We start from the raw sequence: 14,153 nt of genomic DNA, 5'->3' as shown, positions 1-14,153 counted from the left end.
ATATTTACCTTCCCCTGGGCGCTTTCCTGGTGCCTCAGATGGTAAAGAATCTGCCTGCAATGCAGGAGACCCAGGTTCGATCCCTGGGTCGGGAAGATCCCCTGGAGAAGGGAATGGCAACCCACTCCAGTATTCCTGCCTGGAGAATCCCATAGACAAAGGAGCCTGGAGGGCAGTCTCTCAGAGCTACCTGAGGTGCTGTCTCCTGGCTGCAGCTCTCATTTTGTCCTAAATAAAACTTAACTCGCAACTCTCACGTTGTGCATCTTTTTAGTCAAAACCAGGTGAAGGGATTTTCAAAGCTCCCCTGCTGGTTCAGTCACACAATGAAGGTAGAAAACCACAGCACTATAATGTAAACTTTTCCAGAGAAGGTTAACTCCTTACTCAAGTCTGAATTCACCTTCCTAATGCCCTCTCCGAAGACAATGGCACCCCACTCCAGTACTTTTGCCTGGAAAATCCCATGGACGGAGGAGCCTGGTAGGCTGCAGTCCGTGGGGTCGCTAAGAGTCGGACAGGACTGAAGCGACTTAGCAGCAGCAATGCCCTCTCCTCCATCATGCCCCACCCCTCTCCAGTGGCCAGCAAGTGAAAGACACTCAGTAATGTAAGCAGCAAGTGCAAACAATCAAGGCCTCAGCAGGGATTCAAAGCGCTTCAAGGGCTGAAAGGATGAAACAGCACATCTGACTGGGAGCAACTGGGAAGATTTTATGGAGGAATGGGTATGGAAATAGACTGTGAAGCATGGGCAACATTCTAAGAGTGCGAGACATGGGAGGCAGAAAGCAACATGTTCGTCTCAGAACCTGGAAACATGAGGATGCACATAGTGGAACGCAGAGCTGGAGAGGTGGGCTGCAATGACTCTGCCAAAGTAAAAAGCTTATAACTAATTTTACCTGCTAACAATAGTTTTCAAGGGGGATGGGAACTATATTTGGGGAAGATGAAACCAGACAGTTCAAAAGGAGGCTGAAGTAGAAAAGGATGTTGATCTGAAACAGTGGTGGCAATGAGACCAGAAAGAACCCACAGGACACATTTTAAAGATTAATTCTACAGACCCTGGCAGCTGAATGCACATAGAAGGAAAAAAGGAGAACGATGACAGACAGGACTCTAAGATTTCAAGGCCCACCATCAACAAGAACAGTGACACCATTAACTTAAAGAAACTGAGAATAAGAATACGACCTGGGGAAAAGTTCAGCACTCCTTTGTTCAACATTTACAAAATACCTGCTGGATTCTGAGCACTGTCGTGATGGGGTTAATAGGAAACTAGACCAGTCAGGTCGTCTTTAAGAAACTTACATTCTAGTGGGGGATGACAATAAATGGACAAAAAAGTAATTTCAGATAGTGATAAGTCCTATAAGGAAAACAACACAAGACAAAGGTGTAGATGGCCTGGCCCACCCTATACCAGGATCAGCTGCCTCTACTTTACTACTTTGGAGCATTTGATTTTGAGGACCCTCCCACGGAACTCAGCCACCACGCTGTGAAAAGGTTAAGTCACCAGGAGTCCCCACGTGTAGGGGCACACTGATCTCCCAATTGGCAGCCAACATTAACCACCAGTCATGTAGGTGAGTCCTCTTGGTGGATCCAGTCCAGTCCCTTGGTAACTGACTTGGTGATCTGCCACCATCATGTGGGAAAAAATGACTACCCAGCTGAGTCCAATAGAGGCCCATAAGCCACAGTATCATGAGATGAGAAAATGGTGGTTTAAAGCCTCTAAACTTTGGGGTGGTTTGTTACACAGTGGTACATAACCACAATATTAGGCAGAAAAATAATAAACTGTAGAAAAATTTGGGAAAAGAAAATTCAGAGAGAGGAGATAGCAAGCATAAAGGCCCAGGTAGGGATTATGTTTGAAGCATTCAAAGAATGGACAAGAAGGCTAGATCAACTGTTTTTTTACACCATGAGGTTGTGCTATCCACGTTAACACAGAAGTGCACTGCAGAAACTGCTGGTAAATTGGATGAGAAAAGATTCAGGATGATGTCAAGGTTTCTGAACTATGTCTTGTGAATGAGCTGGAGGGGAGAAGAGGAATAGGCCATAGTAACGAGTATGGTTTTTACTTAAGTGTAACAGGAAGTCAGCCACTAGAGAGTTTTAAGCACAGAAATGATAGTCAGGATTACATTCTAAAACCACTGGGGCTGCTATGGAAGCTGAAACAGAAGGGCAGAAGCAGGAAACTAGAAAGAAGACACGTGGCAAAGCCCAGCTTACAGGCCACCAGGAACATTACTTCTGCTTTCTAAACACATGGTAACAAGTGGTATCTTCTAGTAAGTATGTGACAATTAAGTCCTGGTCAGCGCAACAGCTGTGGAAGAAATATGCACCACACCCATGAAAGCCTCCCTGCTTGAACTTCCATCAGCTGCACCCCCACCAGGGAATGGGGAGGACGCTGAGCCCAGAGGAGGGGAGCCTGACTATGGAAGGAGCTGGGACCCTAAACAACCACATGCAAGGCCACCTATTAAGTGGGAACATGTTTTTTGACTTTCATGTGAATGAAAATTAATTTATTTTAGGGTAAGTCCTAAGATTTGGGGGGGTGGTTTCTTTACACCATCTTGTGCTAACTGTAATTAATACAGAAATGCACTGCAGAAATTCTGGTAAATTTGATATAAGAAGTAAGGACAAGAAGATTCAGGATGATGTTAAGGTTTGTGACCAGAGCAACTGGGAGAAAGGGAAAAAGACTGAAGGACACTCAGGTGGGCAGACAACAAGTTCTGATATATCAAGAGTTCTGCTTTGGACACAGTACATTTCAAATGTTTACTGATATCCACATAGAGACGTCCCATACACAGTATGGAGGTAAGGAGAGAAGTGGGTCTACAGAAATACAGTTGAGAGCCTTCAAGATGTAGATAAACTATTTCAAATCCTAAAGGATGATGCTGTTAAAGTGCCACACTCAATATGCCAGGAAATTTGGAAAACTCAGCAGTGGCCACAGGACTGGAAAGGGTCAGTTTACATTCCAATCCCAAAGAAGGGCAATGCCAAAGAATGTTCAAACTACCACATAGTTGCACTCATTTCACATGCTAGCAAGGTAATGTTCAAAATCCTTCAAGTCAGGCTTTAACAGTACATGAATCGAGAACTTCCAGATGTACAAACTGGATTTAGGAAGGCAGAGAAACCAGAGATCAAACTGCCAACATCCATCGAATCACAGAAAAACAGAATTCCAGAAAAACATCTACTTCAGTTTCACTGACTATGTTAAAGCCTCTGACTGTGTGGATCACAACAAACTGTGGAAAATCTTTAGAGATGGGAATACCAGACCACCTTACCTGCCTCCTGAGAAACCTACATGCAGGCCAAGAAGCAACACTGAATGGAGAGTAACATGGAAACATACATTACCACGTGTAAGACAGCCAGCCAAAGGGAATTTGCTGTAAGACCCGGGAAGCTCAAACGTGGGCTCTGGAACAACTGAGAGGAGTGGGACGGGGCGGGATGGGACACATGCATACCTGTGGCTGATTAATGCTGGTATTTGGCAGAAACCAACACAATACTGGAAAGCAATTATCTTTCAATTAAAAATAAACTAAAAAAAAAAAGTGAGAATTGGACATGGAACAACCAGACTGGTTCAAAATTGGGAAAGGAGGACATCAAGGCTGTATATTGTCACTCTGCTTATTTCACTTATAAGCAGAGTACATCATGCAAAATGCCAGGGTGCATGAAGCTCAGGCTGAAATCAAGACTGCCAGGAGAAATATCAATAACCTCAGATATGCAGATGATGCCACCCTAACGGCAGAAAGTGAAAAGGAACTAAAGAGCCTCTTGCTGAAAGTGAAAGAGGAGAGTGAAAAAGCTGGTTTAAAACTCAACAGGCGAAAAATGAAATCACGGCATTTGGTCCCATGACTTCAAGGCAAATAGATGGGGAAACAATGGAAACAGTGAGAGGCTTTATTTTGGGGGGCCCCCAAATCACTGCAGATGGTGACTGCAGCCATGAAATTAAAAGATGCTTGTTCCTTGGAAGAAAAGCTATGACTAACCTAGAGAGATTATTAAAAAGCAGAGACATTACTTTGCCAACAAAGGTCCGTCTAGTCAAAGTTATGGTTTTTCCAATAGTTATATATGGATGTGAGACCAGGAACATAAAGAAGGCTGATCGCCGAAGAATTGATGCTTTTGAACTATGGTGCTGGAGGAGACTCTTGAGAGTCCCTTGAACAGCAAGGAGATCAAAGCAGTCAATCCTAAAGGACACCAACCCTGAATATTCATTGGAAAGACTGATGCTGAAGTTGAAGTTCCAATACTTTGGCCACCTGATGTGAAGAGCTGATTCACTGGAAAAGACCCTGATGCTGAGAAAGATTGAGGGCAGGAGGAGAAGGGGACGACACAGGATGAGGTGGTTGGATGGCATCATTGACTCAATGGACATGAGTTTGAGCAAGCTCCGGGAGTTGGTAATGAACAGGGAAGCCTGGCTTGCTGTCTGTAGTACATGGTCGCAGAGTCAGACACAACTGAGCAACTGAACAACAAAGATGTAGATGAGGTGGATAAACCATGGACTGGCTAAGAGCACCACAAGATCTAATATGAAGATAAAAGACTGAGACCTGGGGCATGCCAACACTTGGAGAGAACAAGGGGATGCTAACAAGAGATGATGTCAATGAGCACTAGTGAGGCAGGAGGAAGACCAGGAGAGGCTGTTATTCCAGAAGCCAAATGAAGAATGATGGGAACAGATAACTGTATCAAACGTTGCTGAAAGATCAAGTGATCAGAGGACAATAAAATGACCACCGGATTTTGTACAGCAGTCTAGGAGTTAGAAAGGAAACGTTCAGGTAAAGGATTTAGGTCAGGATGACATAGTGACTCCATGTTCCAAAGCACTCCCCAGACTCCCACTTCTGGCCAAGATGGAGTAACAGGGACCAGATTTACCGTCCTGCCTCAACAACCAGGAAAGAACACTGCACAAAGCATACGAAATGGTTTTAAAGACTGAACACCAAGCAAGAATGGTGATCCTTGAAAGACAGGAAACAAACATGGATAACCCTTCCACTGCCCCAGCTGACTGTCTTGAGAGTCTCCAGACCACAGGCACCCAGAGAGGGAATTCAGGCAGAATTCAGGCAGCTGGGCCCCTTGAGGAGATTTGAGTTGAGTTTGGAGAAACCAAGGGAGCTGGAGATAAGAGGGAAAGTCTGCATAGACAGACCTCCAGAGGTCTGCAGAGGGTCCCTGCAATACGGTAAAGAATATCTGATCTCTGATCCAGTTCCTTCAAAACCCTCGAGCTCTCCTAACTGACAGGACTGTCGTGGTAGGCTCCTAGATAGCTTCAGGTTGGGGACTGTTCACCAGAAAAACCAAGCAGGACTTCCTTGGTGCTCCAGGGGCTGAGAACCTGTCTGCCAATTCAGGGGACATGGGTTCAATCCCTGCTTCGGGAAGATTCCACATGCCAAGGGGCACCTGGGCCCATGTGCCACAACTACTGAAGCCTGAGCACCTTAGAGCCTGCGTTCCGCAACAAGGAGCCATGCAATGAGAAGCCTGCACACCCAAACTAAAGAAAACCCGCACACAAAAGTGAATACCCAGCAGAGCCAAAAGCAATTAACAAACAAACAAAAAAGACCAAGCACATGATTAGAGGACTGAACTTGTTCAGTCATCCAACCTCTGGGGATGAGAGGGCCGCTGGAGACTGAGTTCAGTCAAGTGGCCAATGAATCAATCATGCCTACGGAATGAAACCTGATTAAAAAAAATTCTGGACTTTGGCTCATCTCCTCTTGCAAGAGCACCAAAATGGCAACTAGATGTTGAACAACCATTGACAGGAGGATGCTGGAACCCACAAAAAAAAAGATACCCCACATCCAAAGACAAAAAAGCTGCAGAAAGATGGTAGGAGGGGCACAATCACAATAAAAATCAAACCCCATACCCGCTGGGTGGGTGACCCACAAACTGGAGAACAATAATACCAAAGAAGTTCTACCACTGTTGTGAAGGTTCTGAATCCCACACCAGATTTCCCAGCCTGGGGATCCAACAAAGAGCCTGAGAATCCCCAGGGAATCCGTCTGTGAAGCCCAGCAGGATTTGATTATAGGACTTCCACAGGACTGGAGGAAACAGAAACTCCAGTCTTGGCGGACACACACAAAATCGTACATGCACCAAGACCCAGAGCAGAGGAGCAGAACCAAAACTCCCTGCTAGTGTTGGAGGGTCTCCTGTGAAGGCACGGGTTGGCAGGGCCTGACCACAGGGACGGGGGCACTGGCAGTGGTGGTCCTGGAAGGTCCCCCTTGGCATAATTCCTCTTGAAGGTTGCCATTAACCCTACCATAGAGCCCACAGGCCCCAGGGCTAGGTTGCCACAGGCCAAACTAACAGGGAGGGAGCATAACCCCACCCATCAGCAGATAATTGGATTAAGCTTTACAGAGCAAGGCCAGGCACACCAGAGCAAGACCCAGTTTTTCCCACAGCCAGTCCCTCCCATCAGGAAGCTTATACAAGCCTCTTAGCCTCATCCATCAGAGGGCAGACAGGAGAAGCAAGAAGAGCCACAATCCCACAGGAGCTGGAACAAAAATCACATGACACAAAGTTAATTAGGATGTTAAAACAGAAAGTTCTGTCCCAGATGAAGGGACAAGAAAAAACCCCGGAAAAGAAACTAAATGAAGTGGAGACAGGCAATTTTTCAGAAAAAGAATTCAGAATAATGGTAATGAAGATGATCCAGGAGCTCAGGAAAACAATGAAGATGCAAGAAATGTTTACCAAAGACCCTGAAGAACTAAAAAACAAAAAAGAGATGAATAATACATTAGAAGAAATTAACAGCATAATAACTGAGGCAGAAGAATGGATAAATGAACTGGAGGACAGAATGATGGAAATCACTGCACACAGAACAGAATATAGAAAAAAAGAATGAAAAAAAAAAAAGGAAGACAGCATAACAGGCCTCTGGGACAACATAAAATGCACCAACATTTGCACCACAGGGGTCCCAGAAGGAGAAGAGAGACAGGACCTGAGAAAATATTTGAAGAGATAATAGATAAAAACTTCCCTAACACGGGAAAGAAAATAGTCAATCAAGTCCGAGAAGCACAGCATCTCAAGCAGGACAAACCTAAGGAGGAACACACTGATACACACAGTAATCAAACTGACAAAAATTAAAGACAAAGATAAAATATTAACAAGGAAAAACAACAAATAACATACAAGAGAATGCCCAAAACGTTATCAGTTGATTTCTCAAAAGAAACTCTACAAGCCAGAAGGGAATGGCATGATATATTGAAAGCGATGAACGGGACGAACCTACAACCAAGGATACTCTATCCAGCAAGACTCTCCTTCAGATTTGATGGAGAAATCAAAAGTTTTCCAGACAAGCAAAAGTTATGAGAATTCAGTACCACCAAAGCAGCTTTACAACAAAAGCTAAAGGAACTTCTTCAGGCAGGAAACACAACAGAAGGGAAAGACTTAGAGAAAATAAACCCAAAACAATTAAGAAAATGGTAACAGGATCATACATATCAATCATTACCTTAAATGTAAATGGACTAAATGTACCAACCAAAAGACACAGACTGGCTGGGCAGATGAAAACATGTACACATATGCATTTCCACTTACCACAGTACTCTGCTTGATTTTCCAAATTGTATGTAATTATTTTACACTGGGCTTTTCTGGTGGTAGACGGCAAAGAATCCGCATGCGATGCAGGAGATCTGGGTTCAATCCCTGGGTTGAGAAGATTCCCCTGGAGGAGGGCATGGCAACCCACCCCAGTATTCTTGCCTGGACAGAGGAGCTTGGCAGGCTCCAGTGGAAAAGAGTTGGATACAACTGAGTGACGAAGCACAGCACATGTTCCCATCATGGCTTGCAATTGTAATTATCTTTTTTTTTGGTCTGGCTATTGATTGTGAAAACAGATAAACATCTTTTACTATTGTGATTATGTAACTCAATACCACTTTATCATGATTGGTCAACAGGAAAATAATAGAATTCTGTATCACCAAAACTACCATTTAATAGATTTAATCACTTTTTAAAATCCTGATGCATAGCAGAATTATCTTGAAATTTCTTGAAAAATACAAATGCTCAGGTATTGCCTTTTTTTTTCCCTCCAGAGCTCCAGATATGTTTTAAACTAGAAACCATGTTTATTTTAAAAACAACTGGACCATATGATGATCTTTTACTTTTATCTAGTTTCACTTTCTCTATTTCATATTCAGTGCTCCCATTTCATTTAGCTTATGTTTTTCCAATTTCTCCATCTTTTTTTTGATATTCTTTTTCAAGACTTTATCAAGCATAGAAAAGTTTTTGTATTCATATTTATATACAGTATAGCATAATATATATATTATATGTAATATTATAATAATATATTATATATCACAAATATATATAAAACATGTAATATATTATAATTATATATAATTACAATATATTATAAGTATATTACATTAATATATATTATATAAAAATAATACATTATGCATATAATATACATATGTATGTTATACTATACTATAATTAATAGTATGTATACTATATATATTTTAGAAAACTTATTAATTTTGCCTAACTAAAAAATTTATGACATTTTGATTCTACTCATTTGACTCAGTATGAATAGAATGCTAGATTTCTAATTTAAAAAAACAGATATGCAACAAGGGTTTACTGTATAGCACAGAGACCTATAGTGAATATCTCGTAATAATCTATAATGGAAAATAATCTGAAAAATAACACATGTGTGTATGTGTGACTGAATCACCACACGGGGCACCTGAAACACTGTAAGTCATCTCTACGTCAATAACATGTATCTATTCAGGAAAACAACCACTCTGGACACTGCAACTCAGAGACGCATCCTGGCTGGTGACCCACGATGTGCTCAGATGGTGAAATGCCTGGACTCCACGAGGACACAGGCGCTCTGCATTCTCCCCAGCAGACTCGCCCTACCTGTCTCTTCATTTGGCCGATCTTCGTCTATATTCTTTATAAGGTAACCATTAACTGTAGTGCTTTTCAGTCATTTTAGTGAATTATCCAATCTGATGGGGTTGTGGGAACCACCCAATCTATAGTTAGTTGGTCAAAAGTACAGGTGGCCTCTAAGACATGCATCTTATGCGGGGAAAGTCTTACAACCTTATCTTGCGGGGTGGACACTAACTCTGGATAGGCAGTGTCAGAATTAAACTGGCGGACACCCAGTCTCAGAGAATTGGTATCAAAACAGACCCCTTTGAGTATTCAGCACAGTGCTGACCCATGCATGCATAGGAGGAAAGTACCTGAGGCCTGAGAAAGAACCACGGAAAGAACTCAATGCAAAAATAAAGAATAAAAAGAAAAAAGCAAACATGTAACAGGGAAGATGATAAAACCAAAACTTGGTTCTTTGAAATGACAAATAAAACTGATAGCCCTATATATAATAAGATTAACGAAGAAAAAGAGAAGGCCCCCAAAACCAGTATCAAAGAATGAAAACTCATTCATGATTAACATAAAACATTTAGCAAACCAAGAATAAAAAGGGACTTTGTCAGAGTACTATAGCAAGCACTCCACTTGGTAAATACTGAGACCCTTCCTTCTAAGATCAGGAGTGAGACAAGGGAAAAGGTGCTGGGGGGGCATCGAGGACACTGGCAACGTTCTACTCCTTAACCTGTAATTACACCGGTGCTTGCTTTTTAGTAACTTGCTAAGGTGAACATCTGTATTTTACACACTTTCCTGTATGTATGTCTATTTCACATTTTACAAAAGGATTTTTTTTTCCCCTATGGGAAAGACTAATCAAGCTACTATTATGACCTAAACTATATCCCTCCATCCAAATTCATATGTTGAAGTCCTAACTCCCAGTTCCTCAGAATATTTGAAGGCAGGATCTCTAAACAGGTGATTAAGTTAAAATGGGGTCATTAGCACGGGCCCTACTCCACTATGACCTGCGTCCTTATAGGAGGAAATCTGGACACAGGCAGGTCCGAGGGAGAATGACATGAAGACACAGAAGACGGCCAGCTGCAAGCCAGAGAGACTACAGGAAACCCACTCTGCTGACACCGTGACCTTGGATTTGTAGCCTCCAAAACTGAGAAAAACTTCTGTTGTCTAAGCTGCCCAGTCTGGGGTACTCTGTCATGGTAGCCCTAGCAAACTAACACAAATTTCTTAAGACATAAAAAAAACTAACAAAGTCAACAACCCACAGACTCTGGATATGTTAAAGAAGTTTAACCGCAATGAAGAAAGGTATGTCTAAAAGAACCAAGGAGTACGGGGACTAATCAAGTATACTGATAAATTTAATAAACAACTGAGAGTTTTTTGAAAAAAACTTTTTATGTTTAAAAATGTGAAGTCAAAACACTAGATAACAATAATGATAGGAAAGGCATCCTAAGATCCCTCTCACGCTCCAGAGATATTTAGAAATACTGGATAACTGTATACTTTATTCGGGAAAAAAGAGTTACGCTAAGGAATAAAGCCTGGAGAAGATTCAAATATAAAAGAGGAGACTCAAGACTAATGAGAGTAATGGAAGGCAAGCTAAAAACATGCAAAGTGTAGAAACCAAAAGGGGCTTAATCTGAAGGAGGTGTTAGTCAATTAAATAGTCCAGAGAAGCTGAGAAAAATAAAGTCTGAAAAAAATCACTGGATTGGTTCATCAGCTGGTCATCTGTGAAATGACTTTCATAAAATGATGAAGAGCCTAATTCTAAGCAGTTAAGAACTAAGTAAGTGAATAGAGAACTGCCATGTGGTTGCCGAGGGGGTGGGAGAGGGATGGAATGGGAGTTTGGGGTTAGCAGATGCAAGCTGCTATATCTGAAATGGATAAACAACAAGGTCCTACTCTACAGCACAGAGAGCTATAGTCAGTATCCTATGATAAACCATAACGGAAAAGAAAAAAGAATGTATATATATACACATATAACTGAATCACTCTTCTATAGAGCAGAAATCAACACAACAATGTAAATCAACCATTTTCAATGAAAATAAAAGAACTAAGGAATTCCCTGGCAGTCCAGTGATTAGGACTCTGCACGTTCATTGCCATGGGCCAGGGTTAATCCCTGGTTAAGGAACTCCTGCTGCTGCTGCTAAGTCGCTTCAGTTGTGTCCAACTCTGTGCGACCCCATAGACGGAAGCCCACCAGGCTCCCCCATCCCTGGGATTCTCCAGGCAAGAACACTGGAGTGGGTTGCCATGTCCTCCTCTAGGGGATCTTCCCAACCTAGGAACTGAACCCAGGTCTCCTACATTGCAGGGAGATTCTTTACCGTCTCACCCAAAGTGTTAAGGAAAAGTACCGTATGTTTGGTTTAGTTCAGTGGCGCTACCTGTGATTCTACTATTTGTCAGTAATTAGTCTCCCTCCCCTAGTTTTTATTTTTTTTAATCATTTTTTTCATCTGTCAGTCTTTGAGGCTAATATCAGAGTTGTTAAATAATAGTAGCAAGTATTTGATAATGTGCCAAAACCGGTTACATTCATTCATTTAATCCTCACAAGAACTCTTAAAAGTAGTACCATTGTTATCTTCATTTTACAGATTAGAAAAATAAGTAACTTGCCCAAGGCCACTCAGCTGTTATGCGGTCCAACCCAGACTACACAGTCCATGGAATTCTCCAGGCCAGAATACTGGAGTGGGTAGCCTTTCCTTTCTCCAGGGGATCTTCCCAACCCAGAAATCAAACCCAGGTCTCCCCCATTGCAGGATTCTTTACCAACTGAGCTATCAGGGAAGCCCTCCAACCCAGACTGGCTCGACCTAAAAACTGCCTCTCCAGGGCAAGATGCCAAAGGTCCTCAGGGGCTATTCTGAGAAGGCGGAGAGGAACTGCGGGATCCCATCTCTACAAAGTGGGAAATGCAGAGAGTGGGCTGTAACAGGCGATACTAGACTAGGCAGCTACCAACAAAGAGATCTCCAAAGAGATTGCCAGCCACTAAGTGGAAATCGGCATAAAAGAGGCACATCTGATTTCAACGAGTTTACACGTGAAATGAGTAAGAAAATTAACTTGGATATTAGAGTCAACTGAAGGGCATAGAAATCAGGGGGTTGCAATTTAGTTCGCGTGCGTTTGTGTAGTTTCCTGGAGCCGTGATTCTCAAACTTGAGAGCATTTCTAACAGTTCTTAGATGAGGACGACGATGATAATAATGATGAGAAAGCTAGTCTGGGGACCACAGCTTCATAACCACCATCAGAGTGAAAAATGTCATTGTTTTTCACCACCCGCTCATAAATATTCATCTCTAATTTTAACATTCAAATTAATTTGTAGTTTTTGAAAACTACAACCAAATCCGAGCCATTCTGCTGACGGTATTCGTTCAGATTGTTTTTAAAGTTTTCAGAGATAACTGAAGCCAACAAAAGTCAACGTTTGCTCGCGGCTCAACGTTCTGCGCGTCTTGCCCCTTTTCCCGAGGACGCTCTTCGAAGCGCATAAAGTGAGAGCAACCGCGCGGCAGCCAGAGTTAGGGCCGCCAACTGGCCGGTAAGATAAGGGGGCAGGTCGCTCGCCCACCCCAGTCAACGCCGCGCTCCGAAGTTCCCCGCAGGCCCCGACAGCGCCCCTGGCCTCGCCTGCGCCGCCGCCGCCCGCGGAACCCGCCCGCTGCACAAACGCAACCGACCTCGCGGACTCACGTCTCGGGTCGCCCGCCTGCCTCTCCGGGAAGACAGACTCCAGCCTTGGCAGCTATTGAAGATGGCCAGCCGCCTCGCAAGCCGCCGAGCACTTCAGCTGGGGGCCTGACTAGAGCGCGTCCTCATCGATTCGCTCGGCCGGCGGCTCTATGGCCTTCCCGGACGCGCGGCTGATTAGCCCGTCAAGGGGGCGGGGCCAGCCTTCGTCGGCCTGTTTTAGGCCTCAGTTTCTTTAAGACTTCCCTGGTGGCTCAGATGGTAAAGCGTCTGCCTACAAAGCAGGAGACGCAGGTTCAATCCCTGGGTCGGGAAGATCTCCTAGAGAAGGACATGGCTACCCACTCCAGTATTCTTGCCTGGAAAATCCCATGGAAGGAGGAGCCTGGTAGACTGCAGTCCATGGGGTCGCAAAGGGTCGGACACGACTGAGCGACTTTTATCCTCATAAGCTGAACTCTGCAAGTGAGATCTTACTTCGAAGCCAAATGTATTAAACGGGTACGAAGCGTATTTTCTTATCGATTTATTTTCTCTAAGTTCTCGAATACTTAACAATTGCAATAAAACCCGTAAATCTTTTCTGAGCATAATTTTTTTAATGGGGCATGATTAATGACAACAGTAGTCCTATAGTATTGGATCCTAGGGAGGGATTGGGGAGCGCACGCTTTGTGGTAATTGGAAATAGTAAGTTTTGCTTTGATTTTTGTCCTTAAGTACTGGCCTTGCAGGTTCAGAAAATTCTCCAAAGAGGAAATAATGATTTTTACACATTAGGAGGAATGAGAGGTGTACATAAATTATTGGCAGCAAATTTCAAAGTATGTTAAAATTTGGCATATTATGTAGTACACTTGAGTGTGCATGTTGTTTTTCACAATTTTTTTTAAACTAAAATACACCTGACACAAAATTTATCATCTTAACTATTTTTAAGAGTAGAGTTGTCATTAAGGATATTTATATTGTTGTGCAAGTAGAACCACCACCCATCTCCATACATCTTTTCATCCTGCAAAACTGAAACTCTGTGCATGTTTTAAAATTACTTCCTCTTTGCCCAGGGCAACCACCAAAGATACTCATCTCTATGAATTTGTCTACTCCAGGTACCTTGAGTGGAATCATACAATATTTGTCTTTCTGTGACTGGCCTATTTCACTTAGCATAATATCCTCAGGATCAACCATGTTATAACGTGTATCAAAATGTCCTTCCTTTTTAAAGGCTGAAATTATCCCATTGTATTGTATACCACAGCTTATCTGTTGGACTCCAGTTTCTTTCACCTTTTGGCTCTTGTGAGTCATGCTGCTATGAACAT

General features: G+C 42.9%; 1 protein-coding gene across 4 annotated transcripts in view; it reads right to left on the bottom strand.

Annotated features, from left to right (window-relative positions):
• Positions 1-12,965, bottom strand: part of CLCC1 (chloride channel CLIC like 1) — a 31,338-nt gene extending 18,373 nt beyond the window's left edge. For 3 of the 4 annotated variants that reach the window (XM_065907631.1, XM_065907644.1, XM_065907645.1), the window contains exon 1: positions 12,816-12,965. The gene's annotated coding sequence lies outside the window, so the exon portion shown is untranslated. The remainder of the gene's footprint in view (positions 1-12,815) is intronic. The other variant, XM_065907637.1, reaches the window with a different exon arrangement.
• Positions 12,966-14,153: the final 1,188 nt, after the last annotated feature.

The sequence above is a fragment of the Muntiacus reevesi genome, chromosome 1 (assembly GCF_963930625.1).
Source record: "Muntiacus reevesi chromosome 1, mMunRee1.1, whole genome shotgun sequence".
In the NCBI taxonomy this organism is placed as follows: Eukaryota; Metazoa; Chordata; class Mammalia; order Artiodactyla; family Cervidae; genus Muntiacus; species Muntiacus reevesi.
This window is presented reverse-complemented; position numbering and strand designations above follow the sequence as displayed.